The sequence below is a fragment of the Electrophorus electricus genome, chromosome 1 (assembly GCF_041902795.1).
Source record: "Electrophorus electricus isolate QZ-2024a chromosome 1, ASM4190279v1, whole genome shotgun sequence".
In the NCBI taxonomy this organism is placed as follows: Eukaryota; Metazoa; Chordata; class Actinopteri; order Gymnotiformes; family Gymnotidae; genus Electrophorus; species Electrophorus electricus.
Window position 1 is genome coordinate 1297830 of NC_137497.1, and position 6290 is coordinate 1304119.

Sequence of the window (6290 nt, forward strand, 5' to 3'; positions counted from 1 at the left end):
GAAGACTGACGTCGCTGCTGTTGTAAACCAGACAGCTCCACAACCTTGATCTGACTTATGTCCTTTGTTCTGATGTGGGTGTATCCGTGTTGCTCAATTCACCATGTGGTTTGCTTGCTCATATTTAAGATTTTAGATGCCTCTATCCTTTCTTGAATAACAGTTGATAATTTGATAAGAGTTTGATCTGTGTATTTTATAGAGCTTCAAGTAGTGCTATATAGTGACATTTAACAGGATATTGCCATCCCATTACTCCAAATTCCCACAGTAAAAATAACTTAGCCATTCTAAAAGTAACTACATAAGAGAGTGTATTTCAAGAATTTAGTGGATTATTTGATCATTTGATCTGTTTGTTTTATAAAGATTCAATATGTGCAAAGACATTTTACACAAGCTTGCCATCCCAATACTCTACATTCCTGCATTAGATATTATTTGACACATCACGGTTTGTTTACACTAGTTATGTCACCACCTTTATGGTGTCACACCAGTTATACAATGTAAACAAGGTTTTATATGGCACAAATAGAAAATTCAGCAGCACAAAGTACTGCGGCCAGTTTGGTTAAAATATAAGACATACAGAGTGCCAACTTGACTTGGTTATATTGCAAGAACTCTGAGAGGGGCGTGGCCAATGCCTCTTCTGATTATGCGATCTAGCTCATCTCATCTCATAGTATGTGGGGTCTAATACCATGTAAAAAGATTCACTCAGAATATGAACACCTTCCATGTGCGTGAACAACACTCAAAGACTAAGTCTGGACGGCCATTTCAACATAGAGAGACCAGCTACAGAAAGTGGTAGTAGGGGATTAACGTGAACTGCGCCGGCTGAATGGAGGAGGTGTGGTTATAGAGGGGCTGAGCAGAGAAGTGTCACCTCACTCAGGATGTCCACCATGGTCTTCCTGGGCAGGTCTCTCAGGTGATCCCTGTACTGAGCCAGACTCTGTAACAGCTTAACACACTCCAACAGCACCTGTGGCTCCTAGAGCGAGAGAGAGAGAGAGCGAGAGAGGGAAAGAGCACACAACAGAGTAAGAGAACAAGAGGTGGTGTGTGAGAGTGAACATGAAGAATGATTAAAGAAAATGAGTAATTAGTTCTTAAAGTGTTTACCTTGTGTAGTCGTATGGACTGAGACAAGGCCAGCACTCCAAAGAAATTCCCAAACGCAACATTTCAGATCTGTTTCTGTCACAGGAGAAAGAGTTTCAGAAGGGCACACAGACCTGATACTCAAGACACCAACACAACAGGATGAGGTGGCATTATCTTGACAATCCCAACTTTCTATGGTTAGCTTTCTTACACATTTCTTACCTTCTTGGCTGTCTGCAGGTTGTGTTTCTCCTTGATCTGATCTAGTGTGCTTTTAAGTGAAATCTCCTCAAACACACTCAGCACCTGCAGACAGACATCACGTGCAACTGTCAGCACACTCCGGAGCACGTGCTGGATTTAGATATTTGCGCAAGGACAGTGATTGACCTTTAATTAACTAGATTAACTAGAATTCATTATTATTTGGGATAGTTTGATGTTACTTCATCGGTGCTCACCTGCGCCAGCGCCAAGCTGTATCCAGACCACGCGTCCTCTAGAGCGTGGGACAGCCCTTCCACAAGCCTCTTTAGACAGTATTTTAACTTATGCAGTGCCCTAATCAACATTAACTTAAAAGACTACAACACCTTAAACTATAGCAACAGCTTTATTCCCCAGAGGACCACACCACCTTACACTACAGCAACAGAAGTAACTATAGCAACAGCAGTATTCCCCAGAGGACCACACCACCTTACACTACAGCACCAGAAGTAACTATAGGAACAGCAGTATTCCCCAGAGGACTACAACACCTTACACTATAGCACCAGAAGTAACTATAGCAACATCTTAAAGCCAGAAGACCTAGATGTGCTTGCACTTGTTTTCTGAAGCCACCACCTTTGTTGTGCGTGTCTGTATATGGCCTTTGAGTCTCTATCTGGGTGGAGTTTCCATGTTCTCCCTGTGACTGCGTAGGTTTCCTCTGGGTTCCTCCCACAAACATGGAGGTTAGGTTGACTAGATCCTCTAAAACTGTCCTGTATCAATGTAAGTTGTGTATGCATGTAGATATAGATAGGTGTGTGTGCTGCGTATTAGCAGGGACGAGGCGAGAGGCAGAATGTAGATGCAAGAGGTTATTTATCAAATGATAACGGAGGGAATACAATAGAGCCAAAATAAACAGACACAGGAAAACACTGAGGCATAGTGATAAATGAACTAGACAAACGAAAGAGCAAGGGCGCCGACAGAGATAGCGTGAACAAATGGAACAAACCAAACTTACCGCATTAACCAACAACATGAGAGACAAAACACATTTCTTAAACAAACAAAACAATTAAGGACTAACCAGACACAGGTGAACATAAGAACAGGGAAAACCAAAACAAGGACTGGAACTGAGGAACAGACGAGGGGTGGAGAAAACAAAACCAAGCATCAGAACAAGGAAGTAAAGGATAACAGACACGACAGGGAAACTATGGAAACAGGGATGTCAGGAGGGTGGCCAATCGTTACAGTGTGTGTATGTTCAGCTATGGTTGGTGGTCTGTCCTGGTCTTAACCTCCTCCCCTTCCCCTGCACTGGTGCACTCCCCCAGGGGGCTGTGGTTTCTGATAGAGAGAACACTGTAAATTCGCTGATGCTTCTCATCAGTCTGTGTGTGATTTGAGTGTAAAAGCTGATTTCTGTCTGTAAAGTGTCCTTGAGTTTGCGAAAGGTGCTAAATAAATGTAGCCGACTAATAATAATATTTTATTTCTAGTGTGGCTGATGTGTTTTTTTAGTTTGGCCTTGTCTGCCTGAAGCTCAATCCCTCTACATACGACCCTCAATAAATCAACAAACACTTCACCCTCAGTATCACTGTTCAAATATCTCATTGCTGTAGCACCTGAAGCCCAGACCAGGTCAGAGATCAGTGTATATTCGATCATACGTGATCAGAGTTTTATCACATTAGCACTCCTGAACTCACCTGGTAGAGCAGGTACAGTAAGATGCATCTCCAGAATCATGGTCTGATCCTCAGAGAGCACACGTAATGTCATACTGATGAATATGTATCAGTCACTATAAGACCATCTGCCCAGTACTGTAAATGTGATGGAAAGATGTTTATGTAAAAATGCAATATAAAAATGTTTATGTAAATATTACTGAGATCCTGTGATGTAATTTAATGCATATGTAAATACTTTTGTGTCAAGTCATGGGAAAAACAGGCAGTTTTGCCTGTAGCATCTTTACATTTTCGTTGCCAATTATCAACATTTTTTATTAAAGTTTCAAGGACCAGTATCAAAATAAATGGTTCCAATGGTAGGATGGAGGGATTAATGAAAGGAGAGGAGAGAAGGAGAAGGAGTACACAGATGAGTACTGTTGGTATAATATGCAGTTTGGAGCTTGAGGTCCACTGATGGGTCTCTTTGCCAAGCCTGGTGGCTGTAGCCTTCAAGTTCAGGGAGATAAAATGTCGTCAGTGCAAAATGTTCTGCCAGGAGTTGCTTAATGTTTATCTTTAAAAATGACAAATTTTATTTTTCATTCTTTTTCGCCAACCTCTTTCCTTGCAGTGCCTTATGGGTAAAAACCGGCCATGTGTTTTATTTATTTGTTTATTTTTTTAATCTCAGACATATAATGTAATGATGCTTATTTTTACAAACAAGAAGAAATCATATTTTATGGCACTTCTTTTGTTTAAATGTATTACTGTATTTTGATACTTGATGCATTGTTACCAAAATATAATCTTTTAAATACATCTATGGTCTGTTTATCTCTAATTTTCCCATTTGAAACTGCTGATTACAGTCTGATTTGATATTTTTGATAATTTGAATAAGTAAATGTTAACAGCATTACTGCTAATAAGTAAAAGTCCAAGTTTGAACACAATGTATTGCAACAACAGACTCAAAATGAATACGTTGATTAATGATGGTTGAGGCATTTTAAGTGTTTGATCATTTGGGGGTGTCTATGGAAATTATACATGTAAAATAGATGTTATTTCTTAACAAATATTAGCAAGTAAAAACAACACACTTAAAGAAAAAAAAAGTGATCAGTGGATTTATGTTAAAGGACCAACTAGATAAAAGTGTAATTTTGCTCCAAGTATTGATTTAAAACTCAATGATACCATTTCAGATGCAAAGAACTGAGAAATGATTATGGCTGAGAAAACAAGATGAAGTCTATAAGAAACAAGATGTAAAACATGAGAGACCTGCGATTGTGTGGAGTCATACAGTGTTACACATCACATGACCAACCCTACACACACATTCAGTAACAGTGTTACACATCACTCACATCACATGACCAACCCTACACACACACTCAGTAACAATGTTACACATCTCTCACATCATATGACCAACCCTACACACACATTCAGTAACAGGGTGACATCAGTCACATCACATGAACAACCCTACACACACACATTCAGTAACAGTGTAACACATCACTCACATCACATGATCAACCCTACACACACACATTCAGTAACAGTGTGACACCTCACTCATATCACATGACCAACCCTACACACACACACTCAGTAACAATGTTACACATCACTCACAGCTCATGCCCAACCCTACACACACACACACACACATTCACTAACAGTGTTTCACATCACATGACCAACCCTACACACACACATTCAGTAACAGGGTTATACATTACTCACAGCTCATGCCCAACCCTACACACACACATTCAGTAACAGTGTGACACATTACTCACATCACATGACCAACCCTACACACACTCATTCAGTAACAGTGTGACACATCACTCATATCACATGACCAACCCTACACACACACACACACATGCAGTAACAGTGTCACACCCCCTCATATCACATGACCAACCCTACACACACACACACACACACACACACACATTCAGTAACAGTGTTACGCATTATTCACAGCTCATGACCAACCCTACACACACACATTCAGTAACAATGTTACACATAACTCACAGCTCATGCCCAACCCTACACACATACACAAACATTCAGTAACAGTGTAACGCATCACTCACATCACATGATCAACCCTACACGCACACATTCAGTAGCAATGTTACACATCACATGACCAACCTTACACACACACACATTCAGTAACAGGGTTACACACACACACACACACACATTCAGTAACAGTGTTACACATCACTCACATCACATAACCAACCCTACACCCACACATTCTGTAACAGTGTGACACATCACTCACATCACATGAACAACCCTAAACACACACATTCAGTAACTTACACATCACTCACATCACATGGCAAACCCTACACACACACATGTAGGAAGAGTGTTACACATCACTCACATCACATGAACAGCCCTAAACACACACATTCAGTAACTTACACACTTATACATCACTCAGCATTGTCCCAGAGTGGGGCAGCCCACCCACAAACCGAGTCCTGGCTGTAACATCCAGAGTTTGGTTGTTGTCCTTAACCATGACCATGATAACCATTAACCATGACCATGATATCCATTAACCATTAACCATTAACCATTAACCATGACCATGATAACCATTAACCATTAACCATGACCATGATAACCATTAACCATTAACCATTAACCATGACCATGATAACCATGAACCATTAACCATTAAACATTAACCATTAACCATGACCATTAACCATGAACCATGACAACCATTAATCATTAACGATTAACCATGACCATGATAACCATTAACCATTAACCATTAACCATGACCATGATAACCATTAACCATTAACCATTAACCATGACCATGATAACCATGAACCATTAACCATTAAACATTAACCATTAACCATGACCATTAACCATGAACCATGAACCATTAACCATGGCCATGATAACCATTAACCATTAACCATGACCATGACAACCATTAATCATTAACGATTAACCACGACCATGATAACCATTAACCATGACCATGATAACCATTTACCATTAACCCTTAACCCTTAACCATTAACCATTAACCATGACCATGATAACCATTAACCATTAACCATGACCATGATGACCATTAACCATTAACCATTAACCATGACCATGATAACCATTAATCATTAACGATTAACCATGACCATAATAACCATTTACCATTTACCATTTACCATTAACCATTAACCATTAACCCTTAACCAT

At 39.9% G+C, this 6290-nt stretch overlaps 1 long non-coding RNA gene across 2 annotated transcripts; it reads right to left on the bottom strand.

The window, feature by feature from the left end:
* Window positions 1–143: 143 nt before the first annotated feature.
* LOC145659117 (uncharacterized) lies at window positions 144–1735 on the bottom strand. 2 transcript variants are annotated; one of them, XR_014125157.1, is made up of 4 exons: window positions 1578–1735; window positions 1339–1422; window positions 1135–1209; window positions 144–1003 (listed from the first exon to the last, which is right to left on the bottom strand). It is a non-coding gene; the product is annotated as an uncharacterized LOC145659117 (long non-coding RNA). The 2 variants fall into 2 exon arrangements; XR_014125151.1 differs by having other exon boundaries at window positions 144–1209; window positions 1578–1731.
* Between the last annotated feature and the right edge of the window lie 4555 nt (window positions 1736–6290).